The sequence below is a fragment of the Sminthopsis crassicaudata genome, chromosome 3 (assembly GCF_048593235.1).
Source record: "Sminthopsis crassicaudata isolate SCR6 chromosome 3, ASM4859323v1, whole genome shotgun sequence".
Taxonomy (NCBI): domain Eukaryota; kingdom Metazoa; phylum Chordata; class Mammalia; order Dasyuromorphia; family Dasyuridae; genus Sminthopsis; species Sminthopsis crassicaudata.
The window spans coordinates 42,268,009-42,293,948 of NC_133619.1; positions in this window are offsets into that span (position 1 = coordinate 42,268,009).

Sequence of the window (25,940 nt, forward strand, 5' to 3'; positions counted from 1 at the left end):
GATAGGACCGATTTTGTATTCCAACCAGATGCCACTGAGAAAAGTAGAGATAGGATCTGCTGATCTTGGGGCAGCAAGAGAGAGACACTGGCTCTGGGCTAAAGGGTCCTATATATTTATCTTTCTTTTTCACCTCCATTCCTAAGCAGCAGCTCCAAGAGCTCAAAAGAGTCACTTATTCCTTTTCTTGAAATAGTAAAATATGTATGTATGAACCAACTTGCTTATTTCTTTCCTGGTACTTTCCATTTATATATATACCTATCACAAAACATACTGAGCAGGGATTTTGACCCTGTTTATCATATTTAACCCAGAAAGGATAGAAATATCTATTAATGAGGTTTTATAAACTGGATTGGGAGTTTTTCAATAAAAACTGACTGGGGGCTCATCACTATACATTTAAAAAAAGTTTAGAGTTTATCATCAAGTTGTTATTATTTTTTTTCCCAAAGCAATTGGGGTTAAGACTTGCCCAAGATTACACTTGTAATCTAGTAAATGTCAAATGTCTGAGGCCATATTTCAGCACAGGTCCTCCTTACTCTAGGGTCAGTGCTCTATCCACTGCACCATCTAGCTGCCCTTGGTTTTTTTTGTTTTGTTTTGTTTTGTTTTGTTTTGTTTTTTGTTTTTTGTTTTTTAAATAAAATCCCTGAAAGAAAAAGAGTCAGCTAGCCCCTGGAAAGCTATTCCCTGGCAAAGTAAGTTAGGAGAGCTCTGGTGGGTAGAGGGAAGGAAAGAAGAAGGTAATAGCTACTATTTCTCTTTCCTTACTGTCTATATTCATTTCTTCCCTTTCTGATTTTTTTCCTCTTCCTACTTTTAAAGTGCTCTCATGTTGAGTCTTGTGAAACTTTTCTTTGCTTCTAGGCTCAAAAGTTATTTTAGCATTTGTTACCATTTCTTCAAACAAAATTCATTGAGGACTACAGTATGAATGTAAGACAAATTGAGGAAATTGTTCATATTTAAAGTTTCAAATTACTAAAAAAAAATTCAACTTAAAGGTCATCTTATTAATGATGAAACTGAGACAGAAAAAATGAAATGACTTGCTTAAGATTTCACAATTTGGAAAATGGCAAAGATAGGAATGAGAACCAGGAAGCCACATAGATATCCATGCTTTTGTAATTAAGAGGCTTAAAGCATATTTATAATATCTGACACTTTATAGAACTTAAAGGTTTACAGAAAGCTGTGACCCTGACCAAGTCACTTAATCTGTTTGCCTCAGTTTCCTCATCTGTAAAGTGCAGATAATAAAAGCCCCTACTTCTAGAGTTGTTGTGAAGATATTAATGAGGTTACTCTCACCATGGTCGGTCATCTATTTACCACAAGAGACACAATGTGAACTATGGAGATTTGACATTATCGGTCACATTGTTTAGATTTAAAACTTGCCCTTTCTGAAGGGAGGAGGGAAAGCCTGGGATTGTCATCTCTGTTCTCCTACATATGAGGTCACTCCTTAGAGGGGTCTTTATACTTTTTGTTTTGTCTTATTTTTATTCATTTTAGCTTTTGTTGTTCATGTTAGATTATTTGCATCATCCAAGTCACAGTTATCCAAAACTAACTTAAAAAGTAAAAAATACCTCTAGAAGAACTTGATAACCTTATCACCAATGGGTAGTTAGTTTTTCCTTAAAAGGTATTGAAAGTAGGAGCAGCTAGGTAGCGCAGTGGATAGAGTACCAGCCCTGAAGGCAGGAGGACCTGAGTTCAAATCTAGTCTCAGACATTTAACATTTTCTAGCTGTGTGATCCTGGGCAAGTCACTTAACCCCAATTGCCTCAGCAAAAACAAAACAAAAACAAACAAACAAAAAACACAAAAATGTCCAGTTTGCTCACTGAGGCTTCAATTCCTGCATCAAGAGTATAACCAGTCATTACAATGCTTCAAGCAGCTGGATCAATATGATGTCCTCATTGGATATCCCTGAGGAATATCCTTCCCCTACTGTAAACAAGCAAATCTTTTTTTTTTTGGTTCTATGAGTGTTTCATTTCATTCCAATATCAAATCTAAACTACCAAGGGATTGCTCTGAGTGAGATTTTCCCTACAATAGCCCCCAAATCCCTTGTAGCCCTCACATCAGGGCCTCAGCCCTTGGTTTGAGAAATTCTACTTGAAATCCTTTAGGACTGAAGTGTCAATTTTTAAGCCTAGAGTTGAGAAAATATTTTCTTTGTGAAAATGTTTGCTATATTTCAAGCTTAGATACTATTCCATTTTCCCATGTTTTGACTGCTTTGCTCCTGAGATGTATCTTGAGGTTTGGCTCTTAGCAAGCTAAAATATAACCAAGCCCATCAATCTTTAAATATATACATATGTGCATATAACTATATACATATTTATCCACACTATATCTAGGTATGTATATATCTATTTATGATATGAGTTTCAAGGAAGCAAATGATAAGACCTAAGAAATTAGTTCCCTTATTTCCCCTACATTTCTCTCAGGATCATTTCAAAGTTCACAGTTATGGATAAGGAAAATTAATATTATGCTCTATCATTTGATAATTAATATTATTTGACAATCAATATTCAAGATCAATAATGTTATTTAACAAAAATCCATTATTTTTTTTTTCAAAACCCCCTCTGTTAGCCTAACTCAGAAGACCTTTCCCAGTCTAAACTAAGGTGTGATTGAGGAAGGTGATCACTCTTAGCTCTCCCCACCTCCCCCCCCCATTTCCCAGGTGTCTGCTTCTTAACCTTTAAGTGGAACCCCTGATTTTGTTTGCCTCATAAACAGAGAAGCAGCTTGGTCTAGACCCTCTCCAGGGGAAGACTCTACTATTCCTGCTTCTGCTGTTCAAAGTTGGGGCTGCCTCAATCTGGCTAAAGCTAAGTGGGGGAAATCTCAGTTTGGAGTGATTTTGTTTCCTAACCAAGATTATTAGAAGTCACTGGGAACAATCAAACAATTAACATTTCTTTTTTTTCCCCTCTGAGGTAATTGGGATTAAGTGACTTGCCCAGGGTCACCCAGCTAGGAAGTGTTAAGTGTCTGAGGTCACATTTGAACTCGAGTCCTCCTGACTTCAGGGATGGTACAATTAACATTTCTTAATTGCCAGTGATCATCCACACCTGCAGTCCAACCCATCTCCTCCTTGGAACTGCCTTTCCTTCGCCAGGGGAAGCCCAAATAATATACTGTCAGGCCAATCAGAAAGGAAATACACTTATCAGCCCTCACTTGAGGTCTTTGATCATTAACTGAGAGATGCAGGAGACCCAATTTTCTTGGTTACTGCTGTCCTCATCAACAAATCAGTCATGCTCAGGCTCCTGGCATTTGCTGAGATGCCAGCGTGACCCATTTTACTAACAGTTTTTATGTTTGCTGTTTTTAAAACGATATCTTACCCTGGAGAAAACTTTGCATTTGTTGCAGTTTTGTTCACCACAGGGCAAAATCTATTTATGCAAACAGGTGAAAACTTTGGATTTACCTCTGCAAAAATTCTGGCACCATTTTCTGTATAGACTGTGGTTAAAAAGTCACATTTAAAAGTGTAAAAACCGGCTTCAAGGTCAAGAAACAAACAACTCTCTACATCATTATTTATAGTGATATGAAGTCTGCCTCTGACACAATCTCTCACTTAAAAAAAAAAAAAAAAAAAAAAAGGTTTTTGTCTTTGAATCACCTAAATTTCCCTGCTATATCCTTTCTTCCTTTCCCCTAGAGAACAATTATTACAGCAAACAAATTTTTAAAAAGAATCAGCAAAACTAATCAGACACTATGACCAAAAGGCTATAAAAATGTGTTTATACAACAATGCTTATGTTTATAGCAGCTCTCTTTACGAATTGGAAATTGAGGGGATAACTATAGATTGGAGAATGGCTGACAAGTTGTGTTATATGAGTGTAGATGACTATTGTGCTATAAGAAATGATGAGTGGGCCGATTTCAGAAAATCCTGGAAAGGATGAACTGATGCTGAGTGAAATGAGCAGTTCTAGGAGAATACGGTACTTAGGTGACTTAGGTCACTAACACCATAATGTAAGACAATTTCAAAAGACTCATGATGGAAAATGCTACCCACACCCAGAGAAAGAACTGTGGAGTTTGAATGCAGATTGAGGTATACCATTTTCATTTTTTATTTTTGTTATTTTTTTTTCTCATGATCTTTCCCTTTTGTTTTGATTCTTCTTTCATAAATTGACAAATGTGAAAGTATGTTTTTTTTTAAACCCAACAATGTAATATTAAAAAAAAATTCAGCTTATAAAAATACAAATCCGACACTAATGGAACAATGTTCCACACTCCTGGAACCATGGACCATAATTCCACACTGCAAGAGTAGAGGGAGGTGTTTCTCAGATCTCTTCTTTAGGGCCAAGCCTCTTCTTTGTAATGTAAACCCCTGACATTTTAAAGTATGTGAGGGTTTGCTTTGGTTTGGAAGCTGGCGACTCTCACCAAGAAATCCAGTTTTCTTGGCTAGAAATAGATGGAAAAACATGACACTCCCAGGAATGTATTTGCCATTTCACCAAGAAATATCACTCATTTTGAAAAACAAGTGGTTTCCCAGGGTTTCATGTCTGTTTCCATGGGAAGACACCCATGTACCAGCATGGAGTCTGTCTGAATCACTCAGGGCTCTCTCTGGGTCTTTCCAAGAGGCTTCTGGGTTTCTTTTGTGAACTAAAAGGAAGAGAATTTCTGCCCACTGTGCACTAAGACCCACAGAGCATCGTTGGGGCTCTGTAAAGATTAAACAACTTCCCGGGAGTTGGAGACCCTAAGCAGTGACCCCGAGGAGCTGAGATGGCAATGTGCCCGGGAGTTGTGGGCAGAGAAGATATGTCAGCCTCAAGCATGTAGACTTGCTCATTTCCATGATTATATTCAGCCTTACTTGTGCCAGGTGCTGGATCAGGCCTGTTAAAAGCTTACTGTCTGCTCCCAAGGATGTTAACATCCTGGCTCAAGACAGATACTTGGAAGAGAGGGTCACGTTCTTTGTTCTGAACCTTGTTTTAGGGGTGGAGTTCTTGAATTTTCATTTCATGCTGACTTTAGAGATTAGAGACAGTGATTTAACACTTTTTTCATGTAATGGGTACCTCACAAACAGGTTCTTTCCACATGGGCAAGGAGCTGGCCATTGAATTGTCCAACTGTTTATAATCTCCATGCTTTTCTGAGATGTTTTCCATGCCGTGATACCTTAGGTGATGGGGGTAATTAGGTGGCACACTGGATGGAGTGCCAGCCCTAAAGTCAGGAGGACTTATTTATTATCATAAATTTATTATAATATTATATATTATTATTTACTAGTTGCGTGACCCTGAGCACTTGATCCTGTTTGCCTCAGTTTCCTCATCTGTCAAATGGACTGGAGAAGGACATGGTAAATCACTCCAATATCTTTGCCAAGAAAATCTTAAATGGGGCCATGAAGAGTCAGATACGACCAATCAACTAAACAACAACTACCTTACTGAAGGCAGTAGGGCAGAGAAGAGGGTATATTAATCCTGGCTCTGCCAATGGCTTACCAGTTGCTCAGCTTTAATTTTCTTATCTATGAAATGAGAGCAGAGATATTCTTCCTGAGAGGCAATGTGGCATGGTGAACAGAGGGATAGCTTTGGGTTAAAAAAAAAAAAAACTGACCTCAAATAATGTCTTTGATGCATGAGATGGGTAGCCCCCAGGAAGATACTTAAAAACTCTGTGACCCAAGCAGTTTTCTAAAACTTATAACCTGCAGAAAATTTGCCTCTCAGCATCAATGGAGAGACTCTCTATGCTGGAATTTCCGCATGCAGATGAGCTCACAGGATTAAATCAGAATAATAATAACAGCAGTAATAAATAAAGTTACTACTCATCTCACAGGATTGTTTTACTGAAAGTTATTTGTGAATCTGAAGCTCAGTATATAAGGGAGTTATTATTATAGATAAGCAACATCCTTTTTGCCCAGCCCTTAGGAGGACCAGAGTTCAAATCTGGCCTAAGACACTTAACACTCCCTGGCTGTGTGACCCTGGGCAAGTCACTTACCTCCAATTGCCTCAGCAAAAAAAAAAAAAAAAAAAAAAAAAAAAACAGAGAGAGAGAGAAAAGAGATTGAGATTTAGGACATTGGACATGGAATGAAGAGGATTTGCTTTCAAATCCCAAACTGGATGATCTTGGGCAAGTTACTTAAATTCTTTTTGCCTCAGTTGTAGATATATAGTAGTGCAAAGTGGTGCCCTGGGAAAATCAGTGACTCAGAAGAGCTGAGACGGCAGTGTGCCTTGTAATGTGGGTACAAAACATATGCCAACCTCAAGCATATGGACTGTTGTCTAAATAGATAGGCAGGTAGGCAGGCAGGCAGGCAGATAGATAGATAGATGATAGACAGGTAGGTAGGTAGGTAGGTAGATAGGTAGATAGATAGATAGATAGATAGATAGATAGATAGATAGATAGATAGACAGAGAGAGAGAGAAAGAGAGAAAGAAAGAGAGCTAAAGAGAGAGAGATATTTCTTGTTGTTTGTTCATTTTTCAGTTGTGTCTAACTCTTTATGATCCCATTTGGGGTTTTACTGGCATATATTGGAATGGAGAAACTCAGTGACTGAGCTCAGGCTAAGGTGGCCTGAGATCTTAGTGCAGCAGCCACAGTAGCAACAGCTTCTTCTGAACCTTCTTCCTTCTGCAACCCCACCCCCACTCCCAGCTCCCTCATTTCCTACCATCATCCTATTCTCCAACAGCCTGCGGAGTAGGAACACCTCTTCTTGCACAATAACCACGTGGTTGAGATGTTGACACCAGAGCTCCAGGATAAGGGTGCATCTGGTGACTTCTCCTTGAATGATGTTGTCCAGATTGGTGTGTCCAACTCTAGGTACCCATTCATCATGATTGGGTTGTGTGGCTGCAGATGAAGAGAACTATGATGTGCTCAAGGTATCCTAACATTGAGGACCTTTATGGAGGCAAAAAGCCTTCAGATGAGCAAAAGAACTGAGCTTAACTCTGACAATCTGCAGGGTGGCGATGACCTGGATCCTAAAATTATGTATTGGGTTCTAGATGAGGAAATGTGGCAAACAGGATTAATGACTAGCCCAGGGTCACACAGATAGTAAATGTTTGAGACCAGATTTGAACTCAGGGAGATGTTTTCCTGACTCCAGGCATGGCATTCATGCATTCATGCAGTGCAGGGACTGCACCCATAGCTGCCCCAGATATATAGTTATCTATATTTTCATGTCTGGACATCTTGGATATCAAAAGAAATTTGATACAAAGATTTTTCCTCCATTTGACCCCTTATTCTAGATGGATTAAATTTGTGTAGGAGCTTTTCAATTTCAAGTAATCAAAAATGTCTAATCTTTTGTAATTGCATCTATCACTTGTTTAGCCTCCTCATAGTTTGAGAGAGATATGATTTTTCTCTTTTAATTTTTTTTACTATGATTTAGAATGGATTGTGAAATTTGGTGTAAGGTATTGGACTAATCTTAATTTTTGCCAGATTGCTTTCCAATTCTCCCAGTACTTTTTGTCAAATAAAAAAAAATTTCCTAGTCAATTTGTTTTCCATTTTATCAAATACTAGATATGCTTGTTTCATTCCCACATTTATTGAATTCCATTGTTTCTAATTCTCCCTTGTCTATTGTGTTTCATTAACATATCTATTTTTTAACCAATACCAGATAGTTTTGATGACTGCCACTTTATAATATAGTTTGAGGTCTGGAAACCTTTTATCTCTACTTCTTTTCATCACTTTCTTAGTTATTCTAGATCTTTTGATTTTTTTTCCCAAATGAATTTTGTCATGATTTTCTTAAGTTTCACAAAATATCCTCTTAATAATTTGACTGATATAGAATTAAAGGTAAATTAATTTTGGTAGCACTGTCATTTTTATATTATTGATACACTCCAGCCACATGCACTGAATATTCTTTCAACTATTTAAGTTCTTTATTTCTTTAATGAGCACTTTAATAATTTATTCTATAAAAGTCTTTTAAAATGCTTTAGTAGGTTGATTCCCAGATATTTTACACATGTAGTCATTGGGAATAGGATTTCCCTTTTTACTATTGTTTCTTGTATTTGTTATTATATAAAAATGTTGATTTTTTTTGAGACTTTATTTTGTAGCCTGCAACTTTGCTGATGCTATAAAGCTATTCTTGTATCTTTGCTGATTCCCTGGAGTTTTCCAAGCAAACTATCATATATCATCAGTTGTAAAGGGCTGAAACTCTTGAGTTAATGCACTGAGGTCGGAACAATCAAGCAGTTAAGGCTAATTACTGATTGGACAATATAAGAATATGCTTGGAAAATGGCCCTTCCCACTATCCTGTGCTGGCTCAATCATTTGGTGTATACAGAGAATTGTGGGAGGATAAGGGGTAGAGGAAAACTAGCCAGTCTCTTCTGGGCAGAAGAAGAGGTGAGGTTATGGAGATCCTACATGGCCATTTCCTTCATTTCTACTGCTAAAAGAGCAAGAATAAAAACTTTTGCTTATCGTTACTCTGGCTGATTCTAAGGTATTCAGGGTGCTAATGCAGTCATTGCATTTGGCACCCAACGTGGGGTCAAGGACCCTAATTTCACTGAAGAAGCCCTTGGGGACCAGGAAATAGGGTGAGTATTTTAGTAGACAAACAGGGAACTTACTTTGTTAAGGGCTAAATTAATAATCTTTTCTAGCTAAAATGGGCAGATATTAGGAAAAGATTCTTCCCCACCTCCACCCCGAGGGGCACTAGAGAAAGTATGCTTAAGTTGATAAAGGGACAAGGCTTAATTATAACTTGGTTGCAGATCACTAGATTCTTGGGTACATTAGAATGCACGTCCCCTTGGTTCTTAAAGGAAGAAGAAATAGGGCTAGATATTTGGAAGATGGTAGGAGATCAAGTATGTGAATACTACAATGATAAAGATCTTCAATCAATTTCCAAGGAAACATTCTATATATACAGCATAATACAATTGGCCTTAAAGAATCCTGCAAGTTACAGAAAAAGAAAAATTTTAAGAATAGCCAGATGAAGAAGTGTAAGAAAAAAGAGGAAGACAATGAACAAATTAGTAGCAATATCACTAGAGGGCATGTGGAGTTAAGTGAGGATGAAGGGTGTGGTGAAGGGCATGGTGATTCCCGCTCTGACCAGGCAGCTTCAATCCCGCCTAAACTGGAACTAGTTCTTGACATTCCCCCATCAACTTCACCTTCTGGGGTTGAGGGAGGAGGAGGAGGAGGAGTAGGAGTAGGAGTAGTAGGAGTGGCAGTGATACCACCAGCACCTACCCCCCAGCAATCACCCCCTCCTATGACTAGATTGCAAAAGGCACTACTTAAAGCCACAGAAGGATAGGATTTAGCTGATTTGAAAATCAGTATGTATCCGGTAATTTAACAGTTTAACTCTTCAAGTCAAGAAAGTAGAAGATATACTCCTTTTGATATAGAAATCTTCAAAGACCTGAAAAAGGCTTGCATTCTTTATGGGGCTACATTAGCTTATGTCATGATGTTATTACAGAATTTGGCTTATGAAGTCTTAACCCCTAGGGATTGGAAATCTATAGCAAGGACATGCTTAGAACCTGGACAAAACTTGTTGTGGCTTTCTGAATATAGTGAGCTCTGTAGGATACAAGCCCAACAAAATAGTCATAGTGGAGTTAATCCTCCAATCACCTATGACCAACTAACAGGTGTAGGTTCTTGTGCAGAAATTTCAGTACAGATTAATTACCCCATAGCAGTATATGAGCAAATTGCTGCTGCTGCTATCAAAGCATGGGCTTTTCTCCCTGATCAAAATGACAAGGTTGAGGCCTTCACAAAATTGCACAAGGACCAAATGAACCCTTTGCTGATTTTATGGGACGTTTGCAGACATCTGTCATACGGACTAATGGTGAAAATTCAGTAACAGAAATTATGATAAGACAACTTGCTAAAGAAAATGCTAATGAGGTTTGTAGAAGTATACTAGGACTACACAAGGATGCTCCTTTAGAGGAGATCATAAGATGCTGTGCCACCGTGGGCACAAATACCTTTTATAGCCAGGCTATGGTGCAGACTTCCCAAGATCCCAATGATGGGGGTTGAGGTCCCTTTAAGATAACTCTCTGATTGCCCATGGCTGATCTTGATTCACAAATCCTAGTCAAAAGCACCCTTTTGAATATCCAGGCCCAGCCCCCACCATCAGCTCAGCTTCCCCTAGCCCTCACCTGATCTGAGCTAACTGAAAAGCTTGCCAAGAACTTGGGGGTACCGCCCATCTTCTTCTAGGTATAAATGAGCCGAGCCGGAACTCCCTCTTTGCAGGAGCCCTCCCCACCAACACATGGTATCCTTCCAGCCATGTAAGGGTTCCTGCCCGCCCAGTGGCCACCTTTGGCCCTGGCATCTTTCTAACTGAACTTGACTTCCGAATTCCTACAATAAACCTTTTATTTATCAATCTAAGTTTTCGGGCCTATAAATTCATTTACAGGGGACACTGCGCCTCATGGAATTTTCTTACTATCTATGCGCCAAGAAATGGGGTTCCCCCTTTCCTTTCCCTCATTACCAACATGGGAAGATAGGGTCTCTTTTAGCAAGGGACTTCCAGAGAGACTTGTCAATGCTTTCAATGGAGTAAAGTAGGGCATCTGAAAGCTCAATGTTGGCATAGAGACAGAGTGAGAAAACAGGGTAGGAGAACAAGACCCAATACCCCATGTCCAAAATGCAACAGAGGCTTCCATTGGGCATCAGAATGTAGATTGATTCAGGGAAACGGGGTGAGGGGCCCAGCACCAGGGCCCAAGGCAAAAAACACTTGGGGCATGATGGCAGCTAATGCTACACCCAGAGAGTGCCTAGAAGTTCGGTACCCAGACATGACAATCAGCTGGGAAGCCATCTAATGGGAGAAAAGGATTACATTTGGGGAGGATAGAATTATATGCAGCTGGGATAACTGAGATACCCCCCCCCCCAGGTGAAATCTGTTCCTCTCCAGCCAATGGATCCTTTGCCTCCAGGCACAGTCAGCTTGACCATTTCACCTCCTGAGAGTACTTACAAGACAGTGTTCATTCATACACTGATGTGGGAAACTGGGGAATGTGTAGATAATATCCCAGTCACTAACACAGGTAGACAATGTGTGACTTATCAACCAGAAGTAGTAGCATCAGATTTATTGATACCGACCTCTAATAAGCAGTCTGGTGATAGTCGCCCAGATTCTGACTCCAAGAAGCAAAATTCAGGAATATACTGGACAGCAGCCGTGACAGCTGACCGACCTATGCTCACTATCTACATAAATGGCATAGCATTAGAAGGACTGGTGGGCACAGGGGCAGAGCATACAGTTATTAGAGGTGCCAACTGGCCCAGTCACTGGCCAAAGATTAAGGCAGACACCTACATGTCTGGCGTAGGAGGATCAACAGCAGCAGAAGTTAGTGCTACCCCTTTGAGATGGACTTTTGAAGGCAAAATAGGAGTTTTTACTCCTTTTATAGTTGAAAAAAATCCCCATCAATCTGAGAAGTCAGGGAGGGCGTGACCACCTTGTTCTAAAACAAAAGAAAGCAGGAATCAGTAAATAGGGATATTTTTGTTCCTCTTTATCTTTCTTTAATTCATTTGTTCTGTCTTATTGCTATCAGTAACATTTGCAGAACTCTATCAAATAATAGAGGAGAGATTAGGCATTCTTTTTTTTTTTTCTTCTGCATCTATTGGAAAAGGTTTTAGTATGTATGTATGTATGTGTACATGTATGTATACAAATGTGTGTCTACCTATATATACACATGTGTACACATTTGTTACATGTATGTATTACATATATAGGCATGTGTTACATATGTGTATACCATATATAGTTGGGTACACACATACTATATGTCTATGTGTGTACATTATATATACATATATACTATATATCTATATCAATACTAAATCTATTTTATACATACATAGGTATATATTATATGTGTACCTATCTACATATATATATATTATATATAATATTAATAGATAGATACTCCCATTGTAGAGGGGGCATATGGTTTTAAATACATGTTTTTATGAAATTTCTAAAATATCCCACTCTGAAATAATACCTTGTAGAGTTTTTAGTATAATAAGATGGTGTGCTTTGTCAAAAGATTTTTCAACTTCTATTTGACTGTTTTGGTTTTTAATATGATTAATTATATGTCTTGTTGTCTTATACTGAACTATTCTTGGATCCATTGTGTAAATTCCACTTAGTCATAATGAATAATTTCTTAGATAAATCACTGTACTCTGACATGATTTTGTTGAAAACTTTTTGGAAACTATTCCTGCTTTTTCTTTATATTTCCAGTACTTAGTCTACCTCTTTGCAAATAGTAGCATATAATGAATTCTTGTTGATTAACTGATTGATTTCAGCCTAAATCCTACATTCTGGTCATATTAGCTATTCAGGAAACATTTATTAACTAATCAATCATGCATTCAATGGCCAAGCATTTGTTAAGTACCTCCTACATGCTAGGGATTGCATGAGGCAGGGGACAGACATTCAAATGCAAAAATAAGATAGTTCCTCTCCTCAAAGAACTTGTTTACAAATATTTATAATTATAAATATACAATTATAATACTGATATATATGTGTGTTGTCTCCCTTGATAAAATATAAGCTATTTGAAGGTAGGGATTGTTTCATTTTTGTATTTGTAAGCCCAATGCCTATAGCATTTATCTAAGGAGATACAACATATTAACAGTAGGAAATTAAGGATATCTGCAAAGTAAACACCAATTGAATTCAGGGAGGGGGAGACTAAGAATTGGAAGAATCAAGAAATGCATCTTGCATTTCCAAAAATGGCACTTCCACTGAACTTCCCCTCATTGATAACATTACTGTTTCTAAAGGCCACCTCTCCTTCCTTCCACGTATAGTTGGATCAGCTAGAGCAGTTTATTGCATCCTCGGTGACCCTTGATCCCTATCTATGACAAAGGGAATGGACGTCCTGTCCCCCTGATCCCTAAATGTTTCTCTTGGTAAGCCCATCGTGAATGGGCAAAGCTCGCGAGGTCTGTGATTCACAACTTTGGTTACTCAGGCACCATTTTCTCAATCTGTACCTCAAATATTTGCCCAGTACTTTGTTGGACTAATTGGAGGACTGCTTCTTCTTCCCTTTGTTCTTCCTTTCTGATTCCTTTCCAGGAAGTGTTCCTGGAAGAGCCACAAGCTGTCTACTCCAAAAATAGCTTCCATTTTCCTCATGTGCTAAGGATCCTGCCAACCGAGGTTCTTCATTGGACTTCCCAAAGTGAACTGGGAGCTAAATGTAAAGAGACTTTCCAACATGGGCAAATTCCTCATGCAAACTCTTCACTAATAAGAGCTCCTAGCCAATCATACTCCACAGTGAGAATGAGCTGGTCAGTTAGGGAGGTGACTGCTCTGATGAATTCTGCTGGGGGTATAAGGAACCACATAGAGAATATGATATATTCTCTAATTCTATAATAATAATATATAATGCAATATATAATATATTAAATAACATAATAATCATGATCATTTGTATTTACAGTAATTATATTAATAATATTATTATGTTATATATAATATTAATATTAATTGTATTAATAATAATTAAAGCATTATTATGTTATATATAATATTAATATTAATTGTATTATAATAATTAAAGCATTATTATGTTATATATAATATTAATATTATATTAATTGTATTAATAATAATTAAAGCATTTCTATGGTGCTTTAAAGTTTCCAAAGCACCTTACAAATATTATCTCAACTGATCCTTACAACAATTCTAGCTGAAAGATGCTATTATTACCCCCATTTTGCAAATGAGAAAATTAAGGAAGATTGAAATCAAGTAACTTGTCCAAGATCACATAATTAGTAAGTATCTCAAGGCAGATTTGAACTCAGAACCAGCATTCCGTCTACTATGTCAGCTAGTGGTCCCATATTCTTTCCTCTGCCTTTCCATAATACTGGGTAAAATGAACTAGGGTTCTTTTAATGTTTACTCACTGCATACCAATCTTAATGCTGCTGCATCAGCAGGAGTTATTTTGTCCTTGGCTTTATCTGATTCCCCATCCTTTTGGCTTTACTCAATTCCCACATTACCCTTTGGCTTTATTCTTCTCCAATTTAATATTTCAAATTACATCTCACAAGTCTGGACTACATCCCTCAGCACATTTCCCACACACCCCTGGAATGTTCGTAATTTAAATAAAAAATCAGCCATGACCTCACTGGACAGGTGCTCCAGTGGAAGAAAATCTAAGCCCTAGAATCCCCATAAAAATGAGACTTCTTAATCAGCTGCATTTCTTCCAAAAATCATTGCAATGAGACCAATGTTGGTGAAGTTCCACCTCCCCTAAATAACTTACGCTACAAATCAAGACAACTGGAAAGTTGCTTTTGCACTTTGGGGTTGAAAAAAAACCAGTTATAAGGGAGGGAAAAGAAAAACAAACAAATATATTAATGAGGCCTTTCTGGGGAAATGATTTAATGGCAAATAGGAGGAAGTGAATTAATGAGTCCTTGATGATATGTACTCTGGCTTGCCCCTTCTCTCCTGCTCCAAAAACTCAGTGATTTTCATATCTTTTGGAAAGCTTTTAAAAAATGTTTTTTTTTTTGTTTGTTTTTTTTTCTTTCTTAAGACATCCTGCCGGCAACACAGGGAAAAACAACGCTGGAAAATTTGTTTCTCTCCTGGGCCGCTGCTATTTTAATTGCTGGTAAAAGCAAACCAGAAGTAAAGAAGGGAAAATAACAGAAACCCCAGAAGTAGAGTTTCTGCATTTATGCAATGCAAATGCCCTCATGATAATTTTTTAAAAGAAAAATTGCAAGGAAATCCATATAACATTAGCAGAAGTGTCTCCAAATAAGAGACTTTTTTTTTCCTGAGGAATCAATGCAGTTTTAAATTTTCTGTCAAATTAATTCTGCTAGTAATTCCTATGAAAAAAAAGCTTCATTTTTCTGCTCTGACCAAGGATTGTCCTTGTTCACATGCAGTTTCCCTCTGGGGTTCCGTTGGTCCATAGGAAAGCTCCAGTTTTAGTCACATGGGATTTATTGAGGGGTTTTCCTTTGAAATGACTGAGGGATTCCTTGATTTGTTGATGACTCAGTGGGTGTATAAAAGGGAGCCAGCTGCTCCCACACCTGTCTGGGTTGTCATTCCTCCTCCATGGGTGAATTAGACTTCGAGAAAGAGATGAGCTGATCCCTTAACCCTTCCCTTAATGTCCATGGGCTCTGTTACTTATCTAGGTGACCTGGACCCCTAACTGTCTTGTCACTCTATGTAGGTAGGTGTCTACAAAATGTGGTTCTTGAAGATATGGCATTTTAAAAGTTCAAAAACCATAATTCCTGGGTAATATCATTTTACTAATAATGCTAATATTTTAATAATAAAAAAGGTCAGTGGAACTCTTGATTGCCAAAGACCCTCATGGGTTCAAGGTTTATATTTCAAGGCATTGGAAAAGTGGGTGTTCCAAGGTGTGGCAATGAGCTCTGACTGATTAACAAGAAATGAGAGAGAATGAATATATTATGAGGGACTGGACCTTTTCTAATGAGCTTTGATTATGTCATTTATTTCTAAATTACTCCCAGCTTTGCTCAATCTAAACAAAGAATCGATATCCTTCCCCCAAGCCTAAAGCAGAAGAAAATGGAATTAAACTCCTTGTAAGGTTGGATAGAGCCTGTCCAATATTGAGGAGAGTTAATTAAGGTCCTTCAAGAAATTGAACTTTGAAATGAGGATTATAGAAAAATGGAAACTCTGGATCTCACCAAATCATTGGTTACCAATAATTTCTCTCAAAGGTCATCTTGAGAGTTATAAAGACCCTGAATCCAAGGAGAAGGGTCAATGGCCATGCAAGATACAGGAGCAGTTAACTTGGGAAGAAGCTAGAAGTTCAGAAAAGGTCTGGATTTGGAGTTTAATGATAGTGCAAAATGCAGATGAAATGTATACTGTCTAATCAGCAATCCCACAAGCTGTTTTAAGTGATGAGTTGTATCATCCTCCAGGCAGACAAAACCAATAGAAAACTATAGGTTAAATTTCTGAATTCAAGACTTTTATATTTAATATTTGTGTGTGTGTGTGTGTGTGTGTGTGTGTGTGTGTTTGTGAGTGTGTGTGCATAGGAATAAATTGCTTGTCCTCCACCTGATTCATGTTGTACCTTTTGAATACCTTTTCAATTCCCCTTCCCTCCTTTCTTGCAGGGGGAGACTAGAGGTGAGTTATAAATAAAGGCATTTAAGAGTCAGCACTGAGGACCTAAAAAAAAAAAAAGCTTCATTCTGTCCCATCCATAAGATACCAGACTCCCCAAAACTGTACCAGGCCCAGAGAGGAAGTAATGCTGCACCCCAGTTCCTCTGGATCAATCCTCGTTTTCTCAAGGTTAAACTGAAAATTTAATGCTCTATTTCTCCTTCTTGTCTGCAGTTGAAATTAGATTCTCAAAACCACTGTTTTCCTTTTAATTCTACTCACCTGAACTAAGTTTTTCTGTAACACAGAAATGTTTTGTATCAAATTGGTTAATCTTTCATTTGAAAGGATCTTTTTCAGTTCAGTTATTTTTTAGTTGTGTCTGACTTTGCATGACTTCATTTGGGATTTTTTGTTTTTGGTTTTGGTTTTTTTGCAAAGACACTAGAATTGTTTGCCATTTCCTTCTCTAACTCATTTGACAAATGAGGAAACTGAGGTAGAGTTAAGTGACTTGGCCAGGGTCACACAGGTAGTGTTTGGGGCTGCATTTGAACTCAGAAAGATGAGTCTTCCTAATTCCAATCCCGAAATTCTTTTGATTGTGTCACGTAGCTACCTGAGGAAAAAATAGCATGATATAATAGCAAATCACTGAATTTGGAGCGAAGAGGTACATGTTCAAATCCCAGCTCTGACATTTATGAGAAGTGTGATGATTCTGGACCTCTTTATCTCTGCTCCTCTGTTTCTTTTTTCTTTTTATGAGAGAGAGAGAGAATAGTAATTGCACTATTTAATTCATAAACATATAAGAAAAGTCCTCTATAAACCTTAAAGTTCCAAAGAAATAGGATTTAATAAATAGATTGCTGGACACAGAGTTAGCAGGACCCGAGTTTAAATATTCCCTCGAACATTTACTAGCCACATGACCTTCAGCAAATCACTCAACTTAGCCTCAGTGTTCTAATCTATAAAATAGGGATTCAGAAGAGTACCCCAAGTGACAGAACTGTTGTGAGGACCAATTAAGATTACGTATGTATAAAATCTTGCAAACTCTAAGTAACTTTATGTTATTTTTATAATTATATAAATGTGTCTTATATGTAACATTTTTCAGAAAACATTAGTGTTTATTAACATCATTATAGAAATGTGAGTTATAGATAACATTTGCAGAAAATGTTAGTATTTTGGTTATCATAAAAAATGTGAGTTATCTAACATTTTTAGGAAATAGTAATAAGCATCAAACTACAGTGAGCATTATAGGAGTTCAGAGAAAAGAGAGGTATCTGGGAGTTGGTATAGTTAGGGAAGGCAGTATGAAGAAAATGAGAACTGAACTGGACCTCACAAGATACATGGGTTTTGAATATTGAATATTCCAGATAGTGTCAACAACTACACAAAGGCATAGTGACAAGAATGAGCAAGGTGGAATTGAGAGAATAATGATGAGTGTAGACTGACTACTAGAGACATTCAATGCTAGGGTATGGTGGGAGTTAAAACTAGGTAAGTGAGATGAGATCATGTTTTGAAGGGGTGATGGATGAGGAATAAGATGATATTTAGAGGAGTCTTGGGGATCAGTCATCTCCCCATTTTATAGAAAAGAAAACCAAGAACCACAGGGATTAAGTGATTTGGCCAAAATCACATGGGTGACTGAGTTGACCCTAAGTCTGAATCTGGAGGTAATCACTGTACATTGTTCATCTCAAGAGCAAATCTTTTGATTATCAATCTCAAGAATGAAATTAAGGTTTCAGGAAGATTGCTCTGAATAATGTTACATAGGATGGATTAAAGGGTAAATATAGTAAAATCAGGGAAATGGGTAGGAGGCTGACAAAATAATCCAATAATGAATTGACTGGGGTGGTTTTATAGGGAAATTATTTTAAAACCAAATTTTATCTTAAAATATGTTTAAAGAAGATATTAGATATATAAAAGAAGGTTTATGAAGGCTCATTTCTTGTTTGGTTCTGACTAAAATAAAAATTTCTTTTTATTGTGGTGTTGAAGTGGTATTTCAAGAACAGGGAAAGACCATTAAAGGCTATAATGGAATTTTTGAAGCCATAATGATGATTTGATGGATCTAGGATCTCACTAATGGAGATAGTCTCACCAGTGATACAGATTACCATCCACTTTTGGCTTATTTTCTTAATTTGAAACCAATAAAGCAAGTTATTTCATCACAGTGGTTTTGCACACTCTGATAAGCTATAGAACTAGGAACAAATTCAAAACAAACCAAAGAGGGTTTTCATAGCATGATTTCTCTAGATCTCTGGATATTGCAAGAATACCAATGGAGCACATGAAATAACAAGGGATATCCATCCAGGCACTGGTTATCCCCAGTGTTTGCTGCAAAAATGACTCATCTTCCATCATTTTCCTAGTCATCCTCTCTGACGTCAAGCTTTGTGCTACTTTTCCTGTACAACTCTTTATTATAGATCCCTTTTAATGGATCCCTATAATTTTTTTTCAAAAATCCTCTGCAAGCAGAGGGGGTAACAGCAACATCATTAATAAATGATTAATAAATTAATAAATAATAACAAAGACGAGGTTTTGTTAATGAAAAGTTGACCTGATAGTTCTCACTTCTGTTAGTATCAATGATCTTAATATATTAGTGCAGTCAACAGTATCAAGACAGATTTACAAGGGGGGCAGCTAGAATCAAGAGGATCCAAGTTCAAATTTGGCCTCAGACACTTAATACTTACTAGCTTTGTGACCCTAGGCAAGTCACTTTAATCCCAATTGTCTCAAAAAGAAACCCCCCCAAAAAGGCAATAGACATTCATCTCAATTTTTTAAAAAAGAAAAAGAAAAAAAAGTTTTCAAGGAAAAATAAGATAATAAAGAAAAAAGACCACTTCGATATCTTAGAAGATGGTTCTTTTGATCTACAGTAGCAATAATAATGATAATAATCACCATGTTTCTATAATGTGGAGCTGAGAACTAAGGAAAAAGGCACAGCTCTCCCCCCCCAATTTTTTCCTTTGAAGATGCTGTCACATTTGGTAACAGGTGTAGGGTTCGGCTCAGCAGTATGTAATGCACGCCTCTTGCCAGGTTCTTTCAGAGGCACTGCTATTCATCACAGTTGCAATGTTCCCTTCACAGAGATCCCACTGGAAGGAAAAAGGCATCCTGGGAATTTATATACAAAAGCAAACCCACATTTGGCTTTGAAAATTCACTGGGAAAACCATATGCAGCCTGCAAGTTATTCACGGGCAGGCTCCGGTTTCTGGGGGAAGCAGCACGGTTTCATTTTGTGATCCCCACAGAAAATTAGAAGAGAAGTGGAAGAAAATGTGAGACTCACTGCCTGCAGATCCCTCCGAGCTGCCAAATTGGGGTGTTTATGAGTTTTCACGGCTCAGTTGTCTTGATTATTACTAAAATTAGCCACAAGCCAAACATCCCTGTGTCGGGCCAGGTGGAGCTGGAGCCCAGTTCTGTTGCTCTTGACCCCACAAGCTTTCCTAGGAGGGAGCCAACTGATGGTTCACATCCTTAAAAAAAATAGGTGGCCCTAGTGGGGATTACACAGCCTTGCCCAGCGCTGACATCTCAAGTGCTGGTGCTTTTCTATTTTTGTAAAATAAATGGAAGCACCTTTTGATGTTCACTGAAGGGCTGTCAGAGAAAACTGGATACAAAAAAAAAAATTGCTTCTTCAACTTATTTTTTTAATTTAAAATCAATAAAGCAAGTTATTTCATCATGGTGGTTTTGCACACTGCTAAGTTATAGAACTAGGAACAAATTCAATCAGTTCAATTCAACAAGCATTTATTATTAATAATTAGTAATATTAGTAGCATTGATATGGCACCTTAAGGTTTTAAAATGTGCTTGACATAGGAATTCTCACATTTGATCCTCCCAACAGCCCTGTGAGTAAAGGTAATATTATCATCTCCATTTTACAGATAAAGAAATTGAGACTGAAGGAGGACTTGTCCCTGGTCCCTGCTGATACGAATCAGAGATAATCTAACGCAGGTTTTGCTAATTCCAAATCCAGTCTGTTCTGTCCATGGTGGCTCTTAGCTGCCTTAGCTGCCTACAATGTCACCAATATCCAGTCATCTCAATTTAAAAAAAAAGAAAAGGAAGAAAAATTTGCAAAGAAAAGTAAGATAATAAAGAAAAAGACCACTAAGATACCTTAGAACATGATTCTTTTGATCTATAGTAGCAATAATAATAATAATAGCAATCAGACATATAAATGTGAAAAAAAAATATTCCCTGCCTCTTAAGGGGAAAAACTATATACATATATACATATACATATATATATGTATGTATATATATATATATACTGGCTTATAATATTATGTTTGTTCTGTCACATATAAGTAAATTTATATGCATGTAATTTCTGAGAAGGAAAATTCTAAATAATAATAATAATAATAAATCAAATCTATTTAGATGACAAAGGAAAATAATAATAAATTGCTTTTTGTCCCAGTTAAAGATAGCAAGTATGATACTAAAAAATATAATTCAGGAACTCACATCCAAGGACAGCGCTGCCTTTTTGCCATTATGTAGTTCTGTGCTCTATAGGCAGAGAGAGGTGGAACACTCAGAACAGGTTCCAAAGAAATTTACAGAGGTAACTGGGAAGAATTAATGCTTTAATGAAAAAGAACAAAGGCCTGAGAAGTAGATAGATAGTAGGTCTATACAACATCAACAGAGATGTGATACAAAATGGATTTAAGTCATAACAGGAGAGATATAAGGAAAATGTAAAATAAAATCTTATAGTTTTAGCAACTTATCACCATGGGAGATTATCAAGTCTTCCTGTGGGAAACTCATTTTCTAACTATGTTATACTGTGAGAAATTCACTCCAGTATACAATGAGCAAAACATGAACAAGGAGACACAGCTGAAGGTGAATTAACTGGTCACTAAAGTGTTTATACCCTTTGACCCAGCAATCTCATGACTAGACATAGAACTTAAGTAGGTCAAAAAGAGAGAACAATCTCATATATAGAAGAATATTTATAGTATAGTAATGGACAGAACTACATTTTTTGTAGTAGCAAAAAAAGACTAGAATCAAACTAAGTGTTTCTCAGTTAGGGAAGGGTGGAACAAATTGTGGCAAAGGAATATAATGATACACTAAGAAATCATGAATATAAAGAATTTAAAGAAATTTTGGGAGGACTTAAATGAGCCGAAGCTGAGTATATAAAAAGAGGAGAACAATTTAAACAATAATACTAAAAATGTAAATAATATAAATTATTACTAGAAATGGAATGATGTAAACACAGAATAACAGAATCATGACCAAATGCAGAGTCAATCTTGACTTTAGAGGACTGAAATACAAATGAAAGCAATTCTGAGATTCCACCTCCCAGCCATCAGAGTGCCAAGGATGATTTTTTTTTTAAAGGGCAAATGAGGAATGAGTCATATATTAGCAGAGCGGCAAATATGTCCATTCATGTTGCTTAAACTTATTTCTTTGTCTTATGGGAGGGTTCTATTGAAAGGGGAGTCACTGGGGAATGACAATTTTTCCCCCCTGAGGCTGGAGCTAAGTGACTTGCCTAGGGTCACACAGCCAGGAAGTGTTAAGTGTCTGAGACAGATTTCAAGGCTGGTGCTCTATCCACTGCACCACCTACCTGCCCCAATTTTTTTTTTTTTTTTTTCCTTAGGAAGAGAGGGAGGGAGAAGGAAAGAAGAAAAAACTGTACAAGAAGTCTGCCACTAGCTTGCTGTATGACCTTGTTCCATCTCTGAGTTTCAGTCTCATTTGTAAAATGAATTGATAGGACGACATAATTTCTGAAGCCTTTTCTATCATTAATATTCTCTGAATCTTTGTGCATACAATATTTATGTTACGTTCCCTTAAAGCAGGCAACCCAAGAATTACTGTGGCTAATGATGTTGATGAAGAGAAAGGCAAGGAGGAAGTTTAACCGATTTTAGAGTTTTAATCAAATCTACAACAAAGTTAATCAGAGACATACTTAACATTATGCATAATAATCTTTGTGTTGCATGGTAATTAGACCAAAATGGTGGGCAGCTTATCCAAATGACTATAATTAATATTATTTTCATGCTTTTTCCAAATTATTCTTCTTAATTTTCTAGTATTCAGAAACAATGACAGTGTCAGCTCTGGCTGAATCGTTGAATCTACATCTCACAAAGGGACAGCTCCCTGATGTGTTTACTTGAAGATAATGGTCCTCATCCCCACAAGGAACCCTCAGACTCAGTGCCAACCCACACTCCTCTGTCCTTCCAGTTCTCTTCAAGCGACAGCTTCTTCAGTTGGCTTTCAATTACCCCACACTGAAAAGAATCATCCCCAAGTCATCTGGGACGCACAGTGCCTAGCCCAGTGCCGTATATAGAGAAGGAAATTAATAAATACTTTGGGAACTGGATTGAATTATTAACAATCCTCCTGATCCACCCCACTCTCACACACATCTGCTATATACATTTCTCTTAAAATAAGCAAATTTATTTTAGGATCAAGTACAATTAGAAAGATACAATGATTGATTGATGTAATATAAGGAAAAGAATGCTAGATTTGCACCAGAGAGACTTTGGTTCAGATAAAAGACTTATTAAATATAGAGGAAGGGAGAAAAAAGAGGAAAAACACATTTACATGCTATTATATATTTTAAAGGAATAGCAAGCTGCACATAAGAGATTTGTAGTTTCAAGTGTAATTTTAAAAAACATATGCTTTGTGATAAAAATGCTTGTTTTATTCCATAAATTAAAAATCAAATAAATAATTTTAATGTATGATTCTGAAATAGTCATTTAATATTTCAAAGCTCCAGTTGTTCATCAATAAAATGGAGACACTAATATTTGCACTGAGAGGCAGTGTGATGAAGTAGATCTAGAGCCAGCCTTGGAGGCAGGAGGCCCTAAGTTCAAGCTGTGCCTCTGGAACACACACTATGACTGTGCAGCCCTGGACAACTTATTTCCCAAGGCCCTAAATACTTCTTAAACTATAAGATGAAGAAGAATCTACACTGGAATCTATATTGGAAGAATATTTCTTACCAAGATTTCGCTAGATTCAAGAAATCATAAGTCCAACTGAAAGCAAACAAAATCAAGAGACAGTAACTGAATCCTATGGAGTACCCAGATGAGTGGAGATGGGCACAGAGCCCACTGCATGGACCATGTGCAAAGTTGTCTTGGCCACTTATGGGTAAATGTGTTCACCAAGGGGTATGCCTGTTTAGAATGATTTAGAAAATAGATGTTTCCCTATGCTCAAAAGGTTATCAAGCTGAGCGTTCCCTTTGATCCAACAGTATTTCTACTGGGTTCGTATCCTAAAGAGATCTTAAAGGAGGGAAAGGGACCCACATGTGCAAAAATGTTTGTGGCAGCCCTCTTTGTAGTGGCCAGAAACTGGAAACTGAGCGGATGCCCATCAGTTGGAGAATGGCTGAGTAAGTTGTGGTATAGGAATGTTATGGAATATTATTGCTCTGTAAGAAACAACCAATAGGATGATTTCAGAAAACCCTGGAGAGACTTACATGAACTGATGCTGAGTGAAATGAGCAGAACCAGGAGATCATTGTATATGGCAACAGGAAAATTATATGATGATCAATTCTTATGGACATGGCTCTCTTCAACAATGAGATGATTGATGCCAGTTCCAATGGTATTGTGATGAAGAGAGCCATTTACATCCAGAGAGAGACTCTGGGAACTGAATATGGATCACAACATGACACTCTCACTATTTTTGTTGTTGTTTGCTTCCTTTTTGTTTCTTTCTCATTTTTTTTCTTTTTGATCTGATTCTTCTTGTGCAGCAAGGTAATTGTAATAAATATGTATACACATATTGGATTTACATGTTTTTACAATGTTTAGCCAAAAAAAAAAAGAAGAAGAAGAAGAAAAGAAAAAGAAAATAGGTGTATCTGATTCCTTGCCTCATAAAAAATTGAAAATGGGGATGGGGAGATAGTATCAAAGTTGTGTTAGGCAGGATTAGCCATTAAGCCAGAAGTGATTCCTCAATGGACCTTGAAAAAAAGGAAGGACTCCATTCTCTGGCATTTATAATGTATATGAAGTACTATACTTAGCCTCTATAAGAAATGGATTCAAATCCCACCTCAGAAAATTACTACCTGTACAATCATTTACCCTCTTTGGAGAAGAGAATCCTCATCAGAAAAATGAGGAGCTGGAATTAGATGACTTCTAACTTGAAATCTATGATCCTATGGCTCTTCCTGTGGCACCATGTAACTGTAGGACTTCCCGTGAGAAGTGGAAAGGAGGGGCCTTTTCCACACTAGTGCTGTGGTTATCTATTCCCATGGGCAAGGTAGAGCAGGGGCTCAGTGAAGTGAACCACAACCTTGGATTCTGATCACCTCTTCTGCTTTGTGGTTCTTTGTCTCATGATGGGTAACCTCCCAGTGATCCCCTAATGCAGATGCTTAATCTTGGAAGGCAGCTTGGGAAATCCTAGTCCTCCCATGGTAAAGAACTTTAGAAAATACCCTTTCCAAACTGGGTTCTGGACTTCTTGAAGGAGAAGACAGGAGGATGACCCAAGACCTAACTCAGCTTAACAGAAGACATAAATCTTGAGGGAATCGTTTGAATGGTACAAAGTAAAATGTAAAATACTTATTCAGTAGTCATGTCCTGTAGCTTTAAGTATTAATTTTGTGAGAGAGCTTAACAGTAGTTAAGTCCTTCACCTTGTTTAAGATTTTCTGTCAATTGGGTTTATGGATGTGAAGCATTTTTTCTGTGCAGAGAAATTAAATAGCTGTCAGCATTGTACATTGAGTATCTTTCTATGTCTTTTCTCTTTCAGAAGAGATGCTAAATATGAGTTAAAATTTCATTTTAAAATAATTTTCTCCTGGACTCCATGGTATGGACATAAAAAGCCAAAGAACATGAAATGGGGAAAAACCTGCCTCTTCTTGTAGCTGGTCGGAATTTCCTGGGAGTGAACCTGATCCACATAAGTGCATGGCTCTTGAGTAGAGAGGGAGAGGGAATAATGCCCAAACCAATGGTCCCAGCAGGAAGATATTATCTTTATGCTTATAATATCTACCTTAAAGGATTGTTGGGCTTATTTTGTAAACTTTAAAGAACTAATTGTGATTATACTGGTGATGCAATGGGAGAGATTCTTTATCCCCTCAAAAAACAAAAACAAACCAAAAAAACTTACTGACTGGTTCTTGAAATTACATGAAGTTCAAGATGCCATCTTTAATTCTATAATTCAAAATAAGACTTCAAATATGAATATCTAAAAGAAAACATCCTGTTGCTGAGCCTGATTTATATTCAAATATATATAGTTTCCCGGTATTGTAAAGCTGAAAGTGGAGGGTAGGGAGGATCACTGGAGTTGAGAATAAAGGATCTCCAAAGTCTCAACCTGATGCCCACAGACCATGACTCTCTG